Below are 22,596 nucleotides of genomic sequence, written 5' to 3'. Positions count from 1 at the left end.
CTACAAAGCTGATCTGAACACAACTGAGCCACAGCTTTCTGTTAGTAGTTATTGGTGGGTTAGGTAGGCTTCAGGCGTGATGTTAACTTTTTCAGTGCTTCAGTCTTCTTCTGAGTGAGAGAAAAGAACAACATGCACGTATATTAAAAACAAGATGAAGATATTAAAGGTAATAAAGAAGAAGGTAAGTAAGGCCCAGATGGGAGGGGGAGAAGATGCTTTGTTTTTAGAGCTGAAATCCTCTTGTAAGCTATAAAGAAAAGACTCTTTTCCCTTATAACACATAAAACTATAAGGAAATGAAAGTGTTTGAATTGATATTAGGTAAAGGCTTCTATGTTAAAGTAAGCAGATGTTGAAATAGCTGTAATCTCATGAGAAGTTTGCACAAAGAAAGAGCACAGTCTTGTGCTTCTAAAAATGAAGATCTGTGCTCCCAGAGATGAAGATGATTTTAGAGATAGATAATGAGAACTTTTGCCTTTTTCCTCAGGCTTCTCTCCTCAGGAGCTATCAGTGCTCTCCTGGGAACTCGTCGTAGATTGGAGCTGCCCTCTTGGCTCTTCAGCTCTTGAGCTTCAGCTTTTCAGGGCTGATCCCGTCCCGAAAGGTTTGGCGGGGAGTAGCCCACGCAGCGAACGCCACTTGTCGGTTTCTGGGCTGTTTAGGTGGCCTGGAAAGGCCCAGGGTGGCCTTGGACAGCCCGGCGCTTCAAAGGACGAGGAGAGACTTCTGATCTTGTTTCGGTCTCAGTGTTTATTAATTGTTTATCTAAAAGATTTTCTTTCAGCCCAACAGAGGTTTGCACAGCAAGCCAGCCATGAGCACACTGCGAGCCCCCGGGGCGGTCACTTATCTTTATACCCGAAGTTACGTGTACAATATTTATAATTTTTCTCCAATACCTTCTACTCTTATTAACCGGTGAACTTCTAGTAATGACCAATCCCAAAGTGCCAACATCACCACAGAAGATGGAGGCCAAGAAAAAGAAGAAGAAGGACAGGACACGCCCCAATTCCTCCATCTTACTTCTTTAGACCCCCCTGTACAGAAATCCTAAACCCTGTGTCTCACACTCTAATTAAATTATCCCTTCACCATTCACCCCAGTGAAATCCTCCCAGTCCTCATACAGGTGTCATCTCCTGTGTAGGATCAATGTCCAGCCACCAGACACTTCTGGCAACATTCCAGGACTCCCGAGCCCCCCAAGGGTGTTCTTGGCCACTCTGCACCTCCATCGTGAGGTGCTGAGATCCCACAAAGGAAGGTAAATCAGCCGGGTATGAGGGTTCTTCCTAAGGAAAAAGCTGTGAAAGCTGCCATGTCGTGGCACTTTTGCACTCCTTTTTGGACGCCTTTCACAGCTCCAGTGTGCCTGGAGGTCTGGGCTTCCTGATTTTAAAAATCCTAGCCCTAGGCCTAACCCCAACCCTAAGACGAGAAAGGCAAATCAGCCCGGAATTAGGGATGTCCCCAAGGAAAAAGCTGTGGAGGCAGGCATGTTGTGGTGCTTTTGCTCTCTTCTTGGGTAGTCCTTCACAGCTGCTGTGTTCTTGGAACTCAGGGCTTTCTGGTTCAAAGAACACTAACCCTAGGCGTAACTCAACCCTTAAGCCTAGGAAGGAAAATCAGCCTATGATTCGGGATGGTCTCATGGAAATAGCAGTGGAGGCAGCCAAGTTGTGTCACTTTTGCGCTGTCCTAGGGATGCCTTTGACAGCTGCAGTGTGCCTGGAGCACAGGGCTTCCTGGTTTTAAAAGTCCTAGGCCTAAGCCTAACAGTAACCCTAGGAAGGTAAATCAGCCGGGTATTGGGGTTCTTCCTAAGGAAAAAGCTGTGAAAGCTGCCATGTTGTGGCACTTCTGTGCTCCCTTTGGGATGCCTTTGGCAGCTGCAATAAGCCTGGAACTCAGGGCTTCCTGGTTAAAAAAACCCTATCCCTAGGGTGAACCTCACCCTAGCCCTAGGCAGATAAATCAGCCTCGGTATAGGGATGGAGCCAAGGAAAAAGCGCTGTGAAAGCAGGCATGTTGTGGCACTTTTGCACTCCCTTTGGGATGCCTTTCGCAGCTGCAGTAAGCCTGGAACTCAGGGCTTCCTGTTTAAAAAAATCCTAGCCCTAGGCTGAACCCCAACCCTAACCCTAGTCAGATACATCAGCCTAGGTCTAGGGATGGTGCCAAGGAAAAAGCGCTGTGAAAGCAGGCATGTTGTGGCACTTTTGAGCTCCCCTTGGGATGACTTTCGCAGCTCCAGTGGGCCTGGAGATTAGGGCTTCTTCATTATAAAAATCAAAATCCTACGACTATCCCTAAGGCTAACCCTACGAAGAAAAATCAGGCTTGGATTAGGCATGTTCCCTAGGAAAAAGCTGTGGAGGCAGCCATGATGTGGCACTTTTGCACTCCCTTTGGAATGTGTTTCACAGTTCCAGTGTGCCTGGAGCTCTGGGCTTCCTAGTTTTACAAATCCTAGCCCTAGACCAAAACCCAACCGTAAGATGAGAAAGGAAAATCAGCCAGGAATAAGGGATGCTCCCAAGGAAAAAGCTGTGGAGGCAGCCATGTTGTGGTACTTTTGCGCTCTTCTTGGGTAGTCATTCCCAGCTGCTGTGTTCTTGGAACTCAGGGCTTTCTGGTTAAAAACCACTAACCCTAGGCGTAACTCAAACCTTAACCCTAGGAAGGTAAATCAGCCTATGGTTCGGGAGGGTCTCATGGAAATAGCAGCGGAGGCAGCCAAGTTGTGGCACTTTTGCGCTGTCCTAGGGATGCTTTTCACAGCTGCAGTGTGCCTGGAGCTCAGGGCTTCCTAGTTTTAAAAATCCGAGCCCTAGGCCTAAATCCACCACTAACCCTTGGGAGGTAAATCAGCCTGGTGTTAGGGTTCTTCCCAAGGAAAAAGCTGTGAAAGCTGCCATGTTGTGGCACTTTTGCACTCCATTTGGGATGCCTTTTGCAGCTGCATTAAGCCTGGAACTCAGGGCTTCCTGATTTTAAAAATCCTAGCCCTAGGCCTAAAACCAACCCTAAGACTCAAAGCCAAATCAGCCAGGAATTAGGGATGTTAAAAGGAAATAGCTGGGGAGGCAGCCATGTTGTGGTACTTTTGCGCTCCTCTTGGGTAGTCCTTGGCAGCTGCTGTGTTCTTGGAACTCAGGGCTTTCTGGTTTAAAAACCACTAAAAATCCACTAGTTCTGGCAGGGAGAAACTCTGCCAGCACAGAAAACATCTCCCATCGTGTTCTAGAGTTTGCACGGAGATCTGCCAAGTGTTTGGCAGGGAGAAAAGGAAAGTTGTCCAAAACAGCTTCCAATCGAATGTTCATGTGATTGGAAAAGTCGGGAGAGTGGTAAGGTACTGTTTTCTATCAGTTGGCAAGCTGCGCACACAATCCCAGTGTCGTACAGCTTCCTTCTTCACCTTTCCGAAGCTGCCGCTCTCTCTGGCTCCTGGAGGGGAAGAAGCGGCTTCTTCGCGCAAAGACGATGGTGCCGCTCACAGTGCTCTCCTTAGCGCGGCTTCTGCCGAAAGACGCCCGGGAGCGACCCTTAGCTCCAGAGAGCACCGTACCTTCCCATTCAATTTTTAGGCTCGACAAACGAAATGGTATACTTGCAGCAGTAGGGCGGGACATTGAACTGGACTTTCTCCTTTTAGAGAGAAGCTAATGGAAAAGTTTCACCGGAATCAGAGCAGGCTGTAAAAGAAGAAAAGTGTCATGAAAATAAGCCAGCCTTATCCTCTTAGTCTTGCTTGTTGTGATTGGCCAAGAATGAAATGTGTCAACTCTGTGTTTTTGGGTTTCACATCAGTAACAGGTACTTCAGCTGCTGTACTTCTCTCCTAAAGTTAAGAACAGAATCCAAGGAATTGTGATTCCATGGTCTCAATTCACCCTATGGTGCCGAAAAAGGAGTGGAAGGTGCACGGGTCAATTAACTTGAATGGCCTATGTAAATCAGCGGCCACTGATTTCCTGAAGGCTTCAACAGGTTAGTTGCCTATGTTTTTCTTGGAACTGTTTTAACCTTTGGTCATGTTTTTCTTGCGATTCTTTTACCCTTTCCCCATTAGTTCAGCCTTTGCTCTCAAGCCTTTGCTGACATTTCCAATATCTCGGTAGCCTGGAAAAGTGTTGTCTTTATTGATCACATCATTATTCCCTTCCAAGGGTTGTTTGCCTCAAGTCTCAGTTTGGCTGGTTTTCTGCTAGTTGATTGTCAGAGGGCAGCAGGTGTTTTGTAAGAGCAAGTACACAATCCCATAGCTTGCTTTTCTTTGGATTTGGCCTGTCTAGAAAATGGAATGACTGAACATCTCTGAGAGGCTTTTCTCTCCTCATTAGGTTTCACTGGAAGGGCAGATGCAAATGGTCTACCTGAAGTCTTGGCACAGAAGAAAGTAGTGGTTTGCTGCTGCATAGAGCTAGAAGCTTACAAAAGGAAGGCCTTGGGCTGAGGCCCATTACTTTGGCTAAGTAGAAAAGGACTGTGGGAAGGTGAGGCAGCTGAATTCGAGGTAGATCAACAAGTTCTAGAACCATCGTGTGTTCACAGCGTGGTGCATGGTGGTTGGTTGAATTGTGTTTGTTATGGCTTAAAGCTATGGAACTGAGAAAGGCCTAAGTGTTTCAAAAGCCTGGTTTTTGTAAGAAAGCAGCTCTCCTTTGCGTCTGCCTGGAGACTCTGCATCACCACGGACCCTCACTCCCAGTTTGCCAAGGAGATGATCAGTAGGAATGTTGCAGAGCTGCTGTGTGCATCTGAATGGAATGGCAGAGAGCGAAGCGCTGGACATTTCTGGCTTTAGTTACAATGCTGCTGCATTGGTGCCAGTTTAGTTGGTTTTCCATCAGTGGCCTTTCTGTCTAGAAGTACACTGCCCAGAGTATTTGATGCCATTTCCTTCCTGTTGTTTTCATACCTTCCTTCAGTTGAAAGGATGATACAACCTTTCCATTTTGAAGATCCCTGTTAGGAAACACTATGCCAGAGGAGTCATCGCTCCCTTTTCTTCTGCCTCCTTTGCCATTTTCAGAGACTCATTTCAAATTTCTGCTCATGTCAAGAAGAATACTGAGACTACTTAGCAGGGTTGACGCTCTCAGCTGCTTTCTTTCCTCTTTCATACTGCTTCATACTGGATGTGACTTCAAGGCCTCGTTTTGTCATCTGCATTTTGCCGTGATCCAAAGCTTCCAGGCCTGTGATTCCAGGCCTGTGAACACAAAAAGAACTCTTAGTCTTTTGCAAGAACTACCCCTAGGAGGATTTGTGTTCACTTTGATCTCTACAGTGTTTCAGAAAAAAGGAGATTGTACTCTCTTCTTGTGTACTCTCTTCTTGTGCTCTCATTTCCCTCTCTCCGCCTTGCATGCCCTAGTTAATCTACCGGCGTGACTCATTTGGCATCATCTCACGGTGCAAATTCTGCATAGTTTCATCTCCTTACAAATGCCAGTTGCCAAGGAGCCTATCTAACCATTCAAGGGGCAAAGAATTGCAGGGCTGGCCAGTTCAGGTGCTGAAACTGTAAGTCATGCCATATCAAAGTGACAGAGCAAATCAATTGATCTCGGACTTTCAGCTGGACACCTCTGAGAATAGCAGCTTGTCAGCAATGACACAGCCATCTTCCTCGCTGTATTCCAGAAAGAGGAAAGGGATACCTTCAATGGTTAATATGTTTGGCATGAGAAAACAGCAAGAAATGTACCGCAAAATACTTGAGTCAGATCAAGTGCGTTTCTCTAGTGAGAATTTTGCTCTTGTTCTTTCTTGTCTGTGCCTTTACTTTTCACAGAAGACAGGGGAGCATTTCATTATTACTGTTCTTTTTTTTTCTCTTGTTGGCCTCCCTCTTTCCACCTGCAATTAACAAATTTGCCTTTCTTTACTGGCTTCTCTTTCTTTACTTCTACAAGTTGACATGAGGTCATCCAACCTTACCATCAATGTTCTCAGACAGTGGAGAGAAGTAGAAGGTACAGCTAAATGGATAAAAGAAACCCACAAAAATAGACAGGTTTTTACAGTCTTTGTGAGAACATTAGGACACAAGATGTCTTTGAACTGAGTAATGCTCTATTGATTTAACTTTTAGTCCACTCTATTATTATTACTATTATTACATGTGTTTGGCCTTTAGTACAGAGCCTTGGAACTAATCCAGGCCAATACTTTGGCTAATTTTGTTTTATTTCTAGTGAGGACTTTGTTTCTTAAGGAATAGTCCAGAGAAAGAGCGTCCATGGTACAGTTACGGGTCATAAATTTCTGGTACAGTTTGTGCTGGTAATACATCTAGGAAAGAAAAGTTTGACATCTTGTTTGACTTTCAAATGGAACCATGATTTGAAAAACCTAAGAGTTGCGGTTCCCCCCCCACCCCACACCCCAAGTACTTCTCTTTGCACTGTTACTCAGGAATTACACATAAAAGCCCACCCTGTAAAATACGTTGCAGATACTTTGCAATAAGTGCAGCTTAGCAGCTAGAGATGATAACGTGGGTTAAATAACATTGCTTCTGCAGTGATGGAAACTCTGTCTACGCAGACATACTCAACAAAGGTTACGATGGCTTAGCTCCTGGGCTCAAGTGAACGTGCATTTTAGAACTTCCCAAGAAGGTGAATTCAACCTCCTTCATTGCTCTCTGCTGGAGTCCCAAGAGAATTTCAGTCTGCTTTTTGTCATTTACAGCTGTCACTGCCTAGCTCTTGAACATGAGACTCCCTCATGACTGATGAAAGTTGTCTAGTTAAGAGTGGGTGAAAGACATGATCTTGCTCTAGAAGGAGATGAGAAGGTTTCTGCAGTCTTTGTCATCTCTACTGCTTGTGATTTCTATACAAAACCAGCGGGAAGTTTTCTGAAGGCAGTCCAGAAGCTGGCAATATGGACAGCTTACAGCCGAACACTTGCTGCAGTGCAACCATGGTGACACCAGAAAGGACTTCAAAAATTTAAAATGGCAAACAAAGCAGTTGGAAGGAAAAGAACATGAACCATTATTCCATTTTTCTAATCTATCTTTCTTTCAATCATCATTTTCATGCAGTTTCGCGGCTTGCGTTGGTATCCCTCCGAAGGAATCTGAGACAGAGTAAGCTTTTGAATGGAGTAGAGGTGAGAAACGCAGGCCAAGTTGCCTTTTTTGCCATCAAATACCAGTTACGCTTGAACTACCCTTTGCTTAAGGTGCTTAGCTTACACTAAGAATTGATTAGCACATTTTGATGTGAGCAAATTTTACTGTCATGACTGAGTAAATTTTGCTGTCGTCTGAATAGCAATGTTTGTGTCAAAATAGTATTTTGTCTCCTGTATCTGCAGCAGGTAAGCCTTTTGCTGTCAGCAGTGTTGCTTAACCTTTCATGTCATATCCCTCTTCACATCCATCTTCTGCTTAAGGCTTATTAATCTACTTTAGATTTGGCACGTGGAATAAGACTACTTTTCATTTTTGAAAGCTAATGTCATTTGACCTACTTACAGCAAATAATTCATTAATTGCAAGTCCCCAGCTAGCATCTTTTTGGCATATTCTAAACTTCTAAAGAAGTAACAAAAGCACTCTCCAATACTTGACTTTAATATCACAGTGGGAACGCTGGTCTTGTTTCCAATAAACAATCATGGGTATGGTAAAACAAAAGGAGGGGTTAGAGTTTTCTCTGTTAACCTATAGTGAGCTTGGATTTTGCAATATGCATGAAGTTAATTAACACTGTTATATAAAATGGCTAATTTAATCAATAAATTGGAGTCAATGCTGATCAACGACAAGGTGGATAGGCTTCCCTTCGCTTTCAACACAGTGCCAAGTCAGGCTGGTTTGATAGTACCAAGTGGCTGCTGCAATCTGCCATCCAGAAGCGGGGCAGGTGAGTTTTGTTTGCCAGGGAAAAGGGCTGAGGTTTGTGTCTGGGAGCCTATAGCCTGGAGTGGCCGGCTGGCTCCTGAAAATCTACGATACACAGGATGGTTCCCAGACCCAAGGTGGCTCCAGTGCCAAGTTGGGCTGGTTTGATAGTATCAAGTGGCTCCTGCAATCTGCCATCCAGAAGCAGGGCAGGTGAGTTTTGTTTGCCAGGGAAAAGGGCTGTTGATTATGTTTGAGGGCCTGGGGCTGGAAGAGGCCGGCTGGCCCCTGAAAATCCACGATACGCAGGATGGTTCCCAGACCCAAGGTGGCACCAGTGCCAAGTCAGGCTGGTTTGACAGTAAGAGGTGGCTCCTGCAATCTGCCATCCAGAAGCGGGGCAGGTGAGTTTTGTTTGCCAGGGAAAAGGGCTGAGGTTTGTGTCTGGGAGCCTATAGCCTGGAGTGGCCGGCTGGCTCCTGAAAATCTACGATACACAGGACGGTTCCCAGACCCAAGGTGGCTCCAGTGCCAAGTTGGGCTGGTTTGATAGTATCAAGTGGCTCCTGCAATCTGCCATCCAGAAGCAGGGCAGGTGAGTTTTGTTTGCCAGGGAAAAGGGCCGTGGTTTGTGTTTGGGGGCCTGTGGCTGGGAGTGACCGGCTGGCTCCTGAAAATCCACGATACGCAGGATGGTTCCCAGACCCAAGATGGCACCAGTGCCAAGTCGGGCTGGTTTGATAGTACCAAGTGGCTCCTGCAATCTCCCATGATCACATGAAGAAATACTTTCTGGTGTCTGTACTGGCCCATATGCTCTTTCTTCTCTCCCTCAACTTCTCCATCACCTCTCATCTGTTTCACATGCACTATCTTCAAGGTCCACAGGCTACTTTTCACAGAATCTTCAGGCCTGATGCAGTAAGATCGATGAATAAAACAGAGCTGGGATCTATTTTCCAGTTTGGATAAAATGCATTCTGCACACAAATCCAAGGAGAAGGTGCTGCCCGATGCCCAGAAAAACTTTCACTACTGCTAGTGTTCTACGTCAACCGCAACTTAGTCTGAAAGAAAAGCTTTTTCTCTGAGAGCATCTGAGAGGTTTGCATGAAGCACTGATATCTGACATATGCCATTTTGAATTGGAGAGGAAAAAGAAAATGGCAAGAAGTTTTTAATTTTAGTGGTTTCAATTTTAATTTCCGTGCACTTTTTCAAAACTTGTCAGCTCAAATGCCCATCTACATCTTTTAGTCATCTGTAAGTCAGTATTCATATAAAATGTGCTTCAAATCAAAAGAATTTCAAATTTGCACTCCAAGTTTCTATGCCTAGATTTATGATTTCCTACACATATTAGATGAAAGGAAGGCCTTTTTTACTGAGGGAGTGCTGGAACACTGGAACAGGTTGCCCAGAGAAGTTGTGGATGTCCCATGCCTGAAAGTATTCAAGGTCAGCTTGGACGGGACTTGGAGCAGCAACAAAGGAGAAGCTTGATGGTAGAGAAACAAAGTTGGACTATAGAAGAAACTGGGATTGAAGTATAGGAGCAAGTTTTCTCTCAGCTCTTGGGGTAAATTCAAAGTTGTACAAAATGACATTTATCTGTGATATTCACTACTGTAACTGAAAGGTTCATGAAAACTGTACAGAAGATAGCAAATTTCAAAAGAGATAAGAATTACAGCATAAAATCCACGGGATGGGTTACAACATGAGACACTCTCTAAGAGAAAATCTCTGTGTTTCAGCACTTCATCATGGTAAGATTTCATGAAGTGCCCAAGAAGGTGGCAAAATATCATTCGGGACATTATGGACTGGAATTCAGCCTGGCCATTAGTAGGAACTGGCTTTGAACACATCATGTAGATATACCACACACACTTTCCCTTCACTGAAAAATGACTGTTTACAACGAATAAGCAATTGACGATCACAATTGATTGAAAGCATCTTAAACATGTCAAGTATTTCATTGTAGATGATCTGTGATCCAAATGCTTCTTCCACCTTAGAGAGGGACAGAACAATTCTTCCATATCATGATGGTTTAAAATTGTATCAACCAATGTTTTCTGCTGAAAAGATATCATCTATTTTTTTCTATTTTTGGAAGAAAATATTCCTAGACATACAACAGGTGAGAACTAAGTAATTTTAAAGAAACAAATGAAATGAAAGTATTCTGTAAATAGAATTAAATGAAAAGCTGTGTTTTAAATAGGAGCTAAATATTAAACAGAATTTTTGTACCAGGCATTTGAATTACTGCACCAGCTCTTTTGCCCATAAAGAGAGCATTTCAGTCTTTTCCTGCCTGCTGCCCCTTTGGAGACAGCTGTGGCCCTAGGATTTGCGTCTGAGGGAGAGCTCCATCCTTGGACCTCCTGATCTTTCCCAAGTGGCCAAATGGGGATGCACCAGCAGCACTGCTGGGAAGGTGCTGGCTCAGTGGCTGTTTTTTGAGACTGTGCCCCCCATATCAGCTTTATGTGTGTGTGTGTGTGGGGGGGGGGGTGCTCTGGTGGCTGTGGTTACACACTCACTGGCCTTGGCAGAGCACAAGTCGGAACCTTTGAAGGTTCCAGCTGCTGTGAGGCGCAGGAGGCAGAGCTGGTGCTAGGCACAGTGTGGTACTGTGCTGAGGGAAAGGTGAATACAGTTAATAATCCACCCTCAGCTAATCACTGAGGGCTGATGGGAGGCACAGGCTTGGTGGAGTGGCTCAGACACTGCGGCTCCGCCGTGCAAAGCAGCGTGGCTGAGCTGGTTGTTGGTCAGGTAAGGGCTCAAATATATTTCCTGCAACTTGCTCCAGCACAGTTCAGCCTGGAAAAAAGGCGTTTTTCCAAGTGTAGGGGAGTCAAGCTCCAATAAATTTCAGCTGAGCCCTGGTGCTTGCTCCCCTGCATGAAGCCTCAGTGAGGCACCAGGGCCTCCTGTCAGCAGGAGGGGAAGGGAGATCAGAGTTGTTGGAAGAATACATGACTGAAGGCTGAGCACAGGGTTGGTGGTGCTTTGCGTGGCTCTTGCATGACATCCAGGCTGGGTGTTGCAGTGTGAGCTAACCTTTTGTTTTGCATCAGGCTTTATGCCAGAGCCAGCCCCAGGCTGCACATTTTCACCCAAATCCATTTTTGTTGTTGCAAGACTGCTATACCTGCCACTGGGTTTCAACCAGTGTTACCAGCAACACAGGTCTGTTGGTGTGAGTGAAACACCCACACAAGCTCTTTACAGCTTCAGCACAAATTGCAATACAGGAAAGAGGCCTTCTCCTCACAGCCCCAACAGATAAGGCTGAGTAAGAATCCCAAGCCAGGACAAACTTCTCTGCCATCCCTAACCCATGCCACACATAGATTGAGGGATAGGAGTTTGCAACAACTGGAAACTGCCCTTGACCCACTGCTTTACCTGGAGAGGATGCAGCTGTTCCAGCTGAGGGTTCCCACATGGGCGCAATGGCTGGTCATGGTTCGGAGACGTTTCTGCTGCTCAACGTCCCATAGCTTATAGGGGCCTGAGTAAATATATGTATTGCAGTAAAAGATCTCTGTATTGTATAAGTGACCCTGCCCTGATTCTAGTTATTGTAAATGGGCTGCAGCTGCACTGTCCTTGATTGGGCAGTAGCCTGTGGAGGTAGCTGGGATAAAAGGGGGTGGGGCATTCAGGGAGGGCTGTAGAGGAGCCCTGGCTGAGAAGGAACAACAGCACTGCTGTGAAGAGCTGCTGTGAGAAAACCACCCAGAAGGTATGAGACCCTAGAAATATGATATACAACAATGTAAATGCAACAATAGCTGGAGAGGCAAAGTAAAAAGTTCTTCAGAAGAAACCAAATCCTGTTTCTATGCCCTAGGAACCTCACTGCACAGGCTCTGGCATTCAGCTTTCTCAGTCAGGGAACAGAGAAAATATGTATCTCATGACCATAGCACAGAAGGTAACGCTGCTTATCAGAAAACGCCCAAATCAAACCCTGCCTTGCACACTGGGCAGTTCCACCCCACACCAGGGAAGACAAGTCAGGTGCATGGCATCCTTCCTCTGCCAGCCAAGGTTTTGTCCCCAGGCCCCACAGTTCTGTCAATCCCTTGAAAACACCTCTAGTTTTACTCCTGCATTCACCTGAATCTCAGCACTACTTGTGCCAACAGCAAGGTAGTCTCCTTCTTTAATCCATGATGCAGAGGAAATGTAAACATCTGGATGCTCCGTCTGCAGCAGGGGGATAATCTCCCTAGTAGCGTGATTCCACAGATAAACAGTGTCATCCAGAACCACTGCCAGGAAGTTCTGGGAGCTCCAGTCTATGAGATTCAGATCTACACTTTGAAAGAGCAATGCAGGTCACACCATGATGGCTAGAGAGCCCTGCCCTTCACCCGTGCTGCTGCAGCAGGTGTGGGTGCACACGTGCACACACACACGTGCAGGTGAGGGGCAGCCTTCTGAGTGTCACTATGCCCAGCTGCTGGGGCCAGGTACCCTGCTCCAAGGCATCTACACAGTGCCCTAGACCACTGTGCCTGTAAGGCCACACAGGGACACTCCAGAAGTGGTCTGTGCTAGCCTGGGTACACCAAATAATACAGACAGCCCAGTTACCCTGTCCTAGGAACAGCAATCCAGTGCAGAATGTTCTGGATGCCCAGCACTCAACCCTGTAGCCTACTTACAGTAGTCGTTGAACATCTCTGGTGCATCCAAGACCCGTTCTGGCTTTGAGGGAATATATCTGCTCTTCTTCCTGCTGAATCCAGGTGCCATTTTCAGACTGTAGAGCACTTTCAGGTTATTCTGATAGTCTGTGTGCAGGGGAACAGGTTTGTTAACCTGAGTTAGTTTCCTCCCAGCTGAGTGCTGCTCACCCAACTAGGAATCCCTTGGAGTGAAAATAAAGTCCTAAGAGAAACACTCACAAGCCTGCAGTGCACTAAAATCACTGGCAGAATGAACTGCTGAACAGGGGTGAGCTACAATTTCCTCATTCATGGAAACAAATTTAACAAACATTTGGGTTTTTGAATCCCATTATATTTAGTTGCAGTTTAAGCTAGAAAGTGCACAGCAGAGGCTTTGATGCTCTTACAGACTTCATGAACGTTTGGACCCTGCAGTACCGGTAACTGTCACCGACATCTTTCCATAAAAGTCCTTTCTTTAGGATTTTTCCCCCTTCTGAGAAGCTGTGGCCTCAGCAACAAAAGGTAAACAATGGTTATCTGCTGCTGGGGAATGCAACAGGTGGATGCGTGATCAGTCTTGGGTGAATGTTTGGATTTACTGACCACTCACAGCGGAGCTGGGTCTCACCCTCTGCTGAGAAACAGCCCTTTGTTTATTCATTCTTTTCCTATTCTTAGCTTAGCTAGCTTCTGAGAACTTTCCTTCTATTTCTTTTAGTATAGTAATAATGTAATATATATCATAAAATATTAAATCAAGCCTTCTGAACATGAGGTCAAGATTCTCATCTCTCTCTCCACCCTGAAGACCCTTGCAAGCCCTGTAACAGGTGACCAACTGGCAGTCATAGCAACTCTCCTAAATAAATTCACTGTAACTGTTATGCCCTCCCTCGACCTCAGGAACCTTAAGAAAGGAGACTCCAGCCTGTACAGCTCTCAGAAACCAGTTGATTTCTCCTGTGACCACACACAGAGCCTCTGTGTTGCTGTTCCCCTGACCTGATCCCTCCTGCTGATTCAGCTCACACGGAGCCTGTATCATACCTTCTGGAGCATTCTGTGGTTTTCCTCTGAGGTGGAGGATCTTTGCCTCTTCCACATCAAAACCATTCAGATTCACTGCCCAGGCTTTCTGTTGCTCCTACAGAGACAAATCACCCTCAGTGCAATGCATTTAAAACAATTCCCACACTACAATTTAAACAGACATCTAAGTCCCCTTCTCATAGAATCTGAAGATGTTTGACTGTTCTGCAAGGGTCAGTCACACAGAGGCAGGTCAAAGCAGTTTTCCTCAGACTTTCATACATTGTCCTGCTCACATTTTCAAACAATGGCAAATTCAGTGTCATTGCCAGAGGGAAAAGCCACAGCCACAAAGCGACCAAATGCTTCATAAACAGATTTCAGAACACAGTGTAAAACATTCCAGAAGTGTTCCCTGTGGAGACCTTGTCCTAGAATAGCTACCACCAGCAGTTTCACTTTGCATAGGCTTACAGCTTTGTGTTTTTGTTGCCTGCTACATTTTAAAGCCTCGTTAGTCAAAAGCTAAATTTTGCTACCAGAAGCAGCATAGGCTTCGAGTGCATGGCAGTCTCTACAGCTTCAGTCTCATCCTAGGCTCCTGAAGCCCAGAGCTGCAAGTAGTGATGGCTGGGACTTGTCAGTGCCGTGTGCCCCCTTGATAGAACCTATTGTTCACTGCTCTGTAAAGGGGCAGGAAGGAGTAGCAGTTATTGAAGTAATTGTAACTTAGCAACATGCTCACCTTCTTGGTAGGGGAATCCTCAGCAGGGTCATTCTCTTTGGTTAGGAGGAAATTTGCCATCTCCATCTGCATAGTGCTGCGTTTGGGAATGTAGCGATCCCCCCCAGCCTTTGTGGGGTGCTTTGAATTTTGGATCCAGATTTACCTGCATTCACATATGAAAATATTGTCTTACAGCTATTTAACAGCCTGTATTAGAGCTTTCACGGGAGCAAACCCAACACTCTTCCACATCACACCCACCAGACAAGTAGGACTCTGAGGTCTCATGCCACCCAGTCCCAACTAACTTATATTTTCCTCCCTGCCACCAAGTTGGTTAGGGACTGTGTGGTGCAACTCCTTGGGTCTAGTGCAACAATTCCAGAGTCCAGAGATAAGGGGAAGATACAAAAACGGTCACAGGATGTAAAGCTGTCAGCTGACAGTCCTGCCCACACTCGTCCTAGCATACAGCTGTGCCAGCAAGGCTCAGCTGGCCGAACAGCAGCTCGCCAGCCCCAGTGCTCAGAGCTCTGCCCCTCATGCTGGCAAGGAGGTGGGTGGCTGTCAGGAGCACAGCCCACCTCCTCCTGCCTGAGCAGCAGCCGGTAGGGCAGCGTGGCAGGGAGCCCAGAGCCCCATGGCTACGGACAAGCAGCCTGGGCCAGGCTCCCGCACTCAACCTCTGCCGCCGGTGGCCGGCGCTCACCGGGTGTCTTGGACGGCGTCTTGCTGGGGCTGTGGGAGCGACATGCCGGCTTTATGGGGGACACGCTGACAGGGCTGGGCCCCGGGCCGCTCTCCTTGGCCTTGCGCTGCCATGGCGCAGGCGGCGCGTTCGGGATCAGCGTGTCCAGCTTCAGCAGCCCGTGCAGGTCCGCCTCCAACAGGAACTGCACCGTGGTCCTGCGGGCGGGCAGGGTTAGCCGTGCCCACTGGCCGGGCTGAGCCTACTCCAACAGGCCCCGCCGGCCTCCCCACCACCGGACCGTGCAAGCGCTCCAGCTGCTCCTCCCCACTAAGGGACACCCCCACTCTCCCCAGCCGCTCCTCGGGACACCCCATCAGCCAATACGCCCTCCCTCCGCTTCTCGGGGGTCCTTGATCAGGCAGCACACCTTCCAGCCGCTCTTTGGGGCTTCTTCCAATAAGCAACATTCTCCCTTCCCCTGCCTTTCAAGGGCAATCTCGTCCCTGCTCTTTCTCCTCCCCACCGTGCTTTGCCTCTGCCCTGTGCCCCTGGGGCTGCTCTTGGCCAGGCAGCCTCAGTGGGAGCCAGTACTGGCTGCAGCCCCAGCGGGCCCCCCCAGGACAAGGCCCAGCATTTAGGAGGCCAATGAAAGCTCTGGGCAGCAGCAGAACCCTCAGCAGAGTTCTTTGGACAATCAAGGACTGGCCACCCCTACACTGCAACCTCACTGGGAATGTTTTCTGTCTGACGTAGACTTTCAAAAGAAGCTGTTTGAGGGAAAGGTGAACTAAACACTCACCCTTTTCTCTTCCAGCAAGTCCAACTTCGGACAGAGCATAAGATGAAGATCAGCTCCAAGACAAGCAGGCCTGCCAGTAACCCTAGCCAGAAGCCTGTTCCCTGACAGAAACCCCTTCCAAGGCCCTTCTGGGAATCAGGAACATGTGCTGTGGTTCCAGCTGCACCTGTGGGAGCGATGGGGATCGTCAGCCCCTGCTGTGCTGCACTGCTGAGCTGGCAGCACGGTGGATGCGGGCAGGACATTCTCCGTTTCCCCCAGAGCTGGGGCCTGCAGGCACCTTGCCACCCCGTGGCACAGGCTGTGCCACCCAACAAAGCCCAGCAGGCCGAGAGGAGAGCCCGGGGGCAGCGCAGCTTTTTGGGCAGTCGCTGCTTGGAGGGACACGGGCCACAGCCATCCCTGAGCAGCCCCTGCCAGCCCTGGCCCTCCCTGCCCCGTGACAGCTCCCCCCGCCCCAGGGCACAGAGTCAGGCCCTGTCAGGACCCAGTGCAGCCCCTGCCCAGTCAGGAGCCAAGGCTGGCTCTGGCCCTGGGCTCGCGGCAGGGCTCCCGCTCGGGGCTGCTCCTGTGCCTTGGGCCTCTGGGCACTCAGGGCCAGCTCCGGAGCAGCTGCAGTGGGAGGGACGTTGGTGCACGAGTCCCCTTTTCCCAGGGCTCTGAACGAGCTCCAAAGGCACCTCCAGCTTTGCCGGGCTGTGCAAGGGAGGCCCTGGTAGAAGAAGAAGAGCTGCAGCCACACAGCTCTGCCAATGGCTGAGCCCGGCTGAGCCTGGCACAGCAATTACCTTCTGTGCCTGTGCCCATGCCTGTGTTTGGCTTGGACTTCCTTCCTGCAGCAGGGGCTGCCAAACAGCCTCTGCTTTGTTGGGGAAACACCTCCTTCTGTCCTAACTTTTGGCCCATCACTTGAGAAACAAAAAGTACACCTTAAAAGATGGAGAAATTCTCCATTTCTTTAATGGCATGTTCAGAACGTCATGCTTATGCAAAATTGGATAAAATCAACAAATCATCTGGGCTTTTTCAGCTGGGCCATGGCCCACCGTCCTTCAAACACCTGCCAGTGCTGAGCAGAAGTTGTGAGTGGATCGTGCAGGGTGAGGGCACACACATGCATGGCTCTGTCCTGGCACCTGCAGCGATGCCCCCCTGGCCGAGCTTTGGGCTCTGAGCTGGCAGCTCTCCCAGGGGAAAGGCCTTGGCGTACCCTCACCATCTCCCAGAGGCTCAATCCTGAACATGGGCTGGGAAGCCAGATCACCTTTAGCAACAGGCTCAGCTGCAAAGAAAGGCAGGACACAACAGCTCCAATGGCACTGCTGAAGATTCTCCTTCAGGCCCGAGTGGCAGTGAGGGCATCTGGGTGATTGGTGCCCTCCAAGGCACTCCCTTGGCTCTGCCTTCCACTCAGGAGCAGGGCCAGGGGGACCTCGTGCCTGCAGTGGCCCCACACTGGGATGGAAGGAGCCCCTTGCGGGGCAGTCGGGGCAGAAAGGACTCCCTGGAGCTGCCAGCAGCTTGAAACCCAGCCCCAGGCAGGGCCAGGGCTTAGCAGTGGCAGCAGAAGCAGCTCGGGCTCCCTGGGGGCTGCAAAGGAGCTGAGAAAGGCTCAGCCCTGGGGCACAGCCCTGGGCCCAGCCCCTTCCCTCTCTGCTCTTCTCTGTGGCTGCACAGAGCACACAGAAGGACACAGTGGCATTGCACACGGGAGGAGGATGGACAGCCAAATGCCCCTTCCTCCCACTGACAGCGATCCTGTGGGATCCCTCAGGGCTCCAGAAGGGAGCAGGGTAAGGTTTCCAGAACTGATCTACCTTCAGTGAAATTTAAGGGAACTGGCTCATGGTAAGCTCTTGGCATACTGACACAGATTATTCTGTCAGGAAAGGTACATTAAGAACATGCCTCCAACATCTGGCAAGGTCTTCAAAGCACCATTCACCAGCATTTCCAAGTAATCCAAGTCATGATTCCAGTCGAGGAGGGATCACAGATGCTACAGAACCATTTCCATGGTGTGTTGGGATCCCATTCTCCCTTGGGGAATTGGGGACTGCAAGGGGGTGGGGTAAGGCTGTGGGAGCCTGTGGCTCCTGGTCACTCTCCACGCTCTTTGCAGGTCCTGTGCAACATGCCTGGAGGGGCAGCTGGAGCAGCCCAGGGCCCTGGGGCTCTCTCCCTGCCACACAGGAAACCCTCACTAAATGCTTGGGGAAATCTGCAGTGCCACAGCTGTCACTCCCAACCTCCGTCCCTCCCTCCTGCTTGCCCACCTGCCCATGGAACAGCTCCCACAGCCCACGGGCACATAGCCAGGCCCTCTCAGGACACACTGGAGCCTTGCTCTCCCCCTCTGCCCTTTCCCCACCACGGGCACCCTGTGCAGCCGCTCCCAGGTTTCGGGACATGTCTCCCACGGAGGGAGCCCAGCAGGACAGCTCAGTACCCGAGTGCCCTGAGCCTGCTCGGGACAATTCCTCTGGGCTGTGCCCATCTTATCCGGGCTGTGCCCGCAGTGCCAAGCAGCAGAGAGGGCAGCTCAAGCCTCAGCAGGGCTCAGGCCCAGAAGCAGAGCAACTACCTCCTGTGGCTGTGTCTGGCATCGCCTCCCTTCCTGCAGGAAATGCCACCTTCAATAGAGCCCCTCTGTCCATCCCTTGAGAAAGGAAGAGGCACAGCTGGATCAGATGGAATCATTGCACATCCAGGAGGTGGCCTGTTCAGGAGGCAATACTTGTCCAAAACATGGATAAGGATCAGGAAAATTGATCTTGGAAGGGCATTAAACCAAGAAACAAGTACTTCAAAACCCCTGGAGGTGGCTGCCATGGTGAGTTCTCTGAGGTGTCAAAGGCCAAGCCACACCCATGGCTGCTTTCCCTGAGGTGTCACAGCTGCAGCCCCAGCCCCATGGCCGGGTTTCCTGAGGGCTGGCAGTCCCAGTCTCGCTCCATGGCCGGTTTCCTGAGGTGTCACAGCCCCAGTCCCACTCCATGGCTGGTTTCCCTGAGGGCTGACAGCCCCAGCCCACTCCATGGCCAGTTTCCCTGAGGTGTCACAGTCCCAGTCCCGCTCCATGGCCGGTTTCCTGAGGTGTCACAGCCCCAGCCCCGCTCCATGGCCGCTTTCCCTGTGGTGTCACAGCCCCAGCCCCACTCAATGGCCGCTTTCCCTGAGGTGTCACAGCCCCAGCCCCACTCCATGGCCAGTTTCCCTGAGGTGTCTCAGCCCCAGCCCCGCTCCATTGCCAGTTTCCCTGAGGGCTGACAGCCCCAGCCCCACTCCATGGCCAGTTTCCCTGAGGGCTGACAGCCCCAGCCCCACTCCATTGCCAGTTTCCCTGAGGGCTGACAGCCCCAGTCCCGCTCCGTGTCCGGTTTCCCTGAGGTGTCAGAGCCCCAGCCTCGCTCCATGGCCGGGTTTCCTGGTCGCTTTGAGGTGCTGTTCCTCTCTCTCTGTGGAGAAAGTAGAGGCCAAGGAGCTTGCAGAGCAAGCCCAGAGCCACGAGGGCTCTACTGCCTGCTCAGCCCTGAGTGAGCTCTGCTCCTTCATGCCTTCTCCTCCCGTTGTCAGGTCACACTGACACTCAGCCTGAGCCCAGTGTTCCCTTTTGGGGCCAAGGGAAATCTCTGCTCCTGCCTCTGGCACAGGGTGCTCTGCCAGCAGGTCAGGGAAGGAGACAGCCCTGGAGAGAGGCATGAGCAGTGGAGGAAAGCCAACATCACTGCAGTCTTGCAAAAGGGCACCAAGAAAGAGCCAGGAAACTGCAGGGCCATCAGCCTCAGCTCCATCCCCAGAAAGGTGACAGAACAGCTCCTCTTGGATGCCATCTCTAAGCCTGTGGAATAACAGGAATGGAAACCATGCTTGACCAATCCCATAGCCACCTGTGCTGCAGTGACTGGCTGGGCTTGTGAGGGGAGAGCAGTGGTTGTTGCCAGCTGGGACTTCAGCAAGGCTTTGTCCCTGCCTCCCATAACAGGCCCCTGAGGCAGCTCAGGGACAGTGGGGCAGAGAAGTGGACAGGGGAGCTCCAAACTCAGGTAGCTGTGAGCTCAGGGCGCCGTGCTGGGCCCAGCCTTGTTTGCCTTATTCCCCAGTGACCTGGCAGAAGGGACAGAGTGTTCCCTCAGTGTTTGCTGATGGGACAGAATTGGGAGCAGGGCCTGAGGCACCACAAGGCTCTGCTGCCCTTCAGTGAGACCTGGAGAGGCTCGAGAGTTGGGCAGAGAGGAACCTAATGAAGTTGCACTGGGAAAAGCCTCTAGAAGAGCTTCAGGCTTTGTAATTACCAGGCAACAGAAGTGTTTTAGTATAGTGGAGTCTATAACGTTGTCTTGTAATGTCCAGTCAGGGAAACCACTGCGTCTCTGTATGTCATAGGACCAGTCACTTGTATGTATGTCAAGAAAGTCTTTGGGAGAAACATGAATGAATTCAGAAACTTCCCCTGATATTATTTTGGATTTTCACGATTTTCTGGAATGCTGGGTGAAGTGTAAGGATGCCAAAAGGAAAGTGAAAGCAAACCAATAAATCTTTAAAAACTCAGAAGCCTCTCCTGTCTGTTCCTTGAAGAAGTTGCCAAACAATGTCACTTTTGCAATCCTTTGAAAGATCTTATAGGAAAAAGCATTGGCCAAAAGTGCTGCCCTGTGTTTCTGAACAGCAACATGCATTTTGTGTTGATGCAAGGTTTGTACCAGGGTTTGGGGTTTTTGTGTGTGCTTTGAATGTGAGTCTTTGCAGGACTATTAATAATTAGACCATGTACTGAAGAGAACATGTTACTGTGTTGTGCTGTTCAGTGCTGAAGAGGGTTGAGACAGAGCAGGTAGCTCTGTGTCTGTGTGTAATTGCATGAGCAGCACGGGAGCAGTGCCCAGGGCCTGGAGAAGCAAACGGGTTCCCGGTGCTGAGGACAAGGTGTCCAGAGCTCGGGATTGTCCGGCCAAGCTCTTCTGGCTCCTTGTGCTTCGAGACCTAGCCGGGAGCCCTGCAGAGCCCCGGGTGCAGCTTCCTAACTTCCCCCCTCTTCCTCTGCCTCCTCCCTGCTTCCAGGGTAAAGGCGCTCCCTGGCATTGCACTGGCTGTGCCTCCCTCCTAGACCAGTGAAGGGATCGTTTCCCAGCCAAGGTGGCTCTCCCATGGAGACAGGAAAATGGGCAAACTCCTGCTGCCCCAGCATCAGGCAGGTGCAGTGTGTCCTTGCCTGTCAGTCCCTGCCCTGCTTCCCAGAGATGCCACTGATTGTTCCAGAAGTCATGGATCTGCATTTCCAGGAGCATGTTTGCAAAGACACGAAAGAGAAAAATTGACAAGAATTGTTTGTGCTTCTCTTCCTAATTTTTTCCAATGTATTTTCTAGTAGGAAAGCATGGACCAAACTGGCAAAGTTCCTATAATGTAGGAAAAGCATCCTCCTGTATTTGACTTGAGTGGAGGACAGTTGCAAGCTCTCCTGTCAAATGTACACAGAAAATTCTCAGTGAATTTTCTGTCTTTCTGCTGAGTCAGTATAAAAGATGACGCTTCTCAGAAGCTTAATACTAATTTTTCCATTTATATGGAAAGTCAAAGTTGTTAGTTCATATGATGGCAGGATAACGGAGGCAGCTGTGGTGGTGTCCAGGTTTATCTCCTGTACCCAATGGTGATCAGCAGCAGCATCAAATCAGGTTCATCTTAGTTTTCTGCAGACAGGTCTTGATGAAAACATCAGTTCACCTAGAGCAGGGATGGAATCCCTGTAGTGCAGCTGACTCCGCACGGGCTCTCTGGGCCACCGCCTGCCAGGGGCAGGAGCAGAAATTTCCCTTGGCCGGGGCCGGAGCCCTAGTGTGGCAGTGCCTGAACAGCACCTCCCTGCCTACAGTGCCACCCTGGATGGCTGCCCCAGGGCCTGGCATTTGACCCTGCACTTGCTGCAGGAGTCCTGGCCCTGCTTCCACCCTGAGCAAACGCTCGGACCATTTTAGAAGCTCGGTGCCCAAGGGGGCCGCCACAAGTGGTTGCCAGGGACCTGGGGCCATGGCTGCCCCGATTTTGGGTACACAGTGCTGATGTCAGAGTGGCCATTGTGACCTGTGCCACCAAGGCCACAAAAGGGAACGCGGGGCTCAAGCCGAGTGTCAGTGCGACCTGACAACGGGAGGAGAAGGTAGGGCGGGGATGTGGCTGCCCAGGGACCAGAGGGGCCCCACACCTCGGGGCTCTGGGCCTGTGCTGCAGGCTCACCTGCCTCTCCCTTCCCAAAATCACAGAATCAGCAGAGGAACAGCCAGAGGACACTGCAGTGTTACTCAAGGCGACGACGGGAGGAGAAACAGACAGGAGCAGGGCTCACGCAGGGCTGAGCAGGGAGTAGAGCCTCGTGGTTCTGGGCCTGTTCTGCAAACTCCCCACCCCCTTCTTTCTCCCACAGACAGAGAGGAACAGCACCTCGAAGTGACCACGTCCCTCGAGGAGATAGACTCAGCGTAGACAGCCGCCATGTCTGACAGAAAGCAGGAGGGTCCTGGTGCCAGGGAGCCAGGTGAAGGCAAAGCAGCTCTCTGATAGCTTGGCCCAGGGGCTCTTGTGGTAGCAGGCAGCGTGGGGATCAGAACAGAGGCAGGGGGAGGCAGGAGCTGCTCGGCCATGCCAGGGCTGGGAGCCTCCTTCCTGCCCAAGTGGGGCCCAGCTGGGCCAGGGTGCAGCTCCTGGGACAGCCGTGCCCACAATGGCCCCTGCTCTGCAAGGCCTCCAGCGCTGCCCATCAGCCAGGCA

This window comes from Melospiza melodia, chromosome 7 (genome assembly GCF_035770615.1).
Source record: "Melospiza melodia melodia isolate bMelMel2 chromosome 7, bMelMel2.pri, whole genome shotgun sequence".
Classification (NCBI taxonomy): domain Eukaryota; kingdom Metazoa; phylum Chordata; class Aves; order Passeriformes; family Passerellidae; genus Melospiza; species Melospiza melodia.
This window is presented reverse-complemented; position numbering follows the sequence as displayed.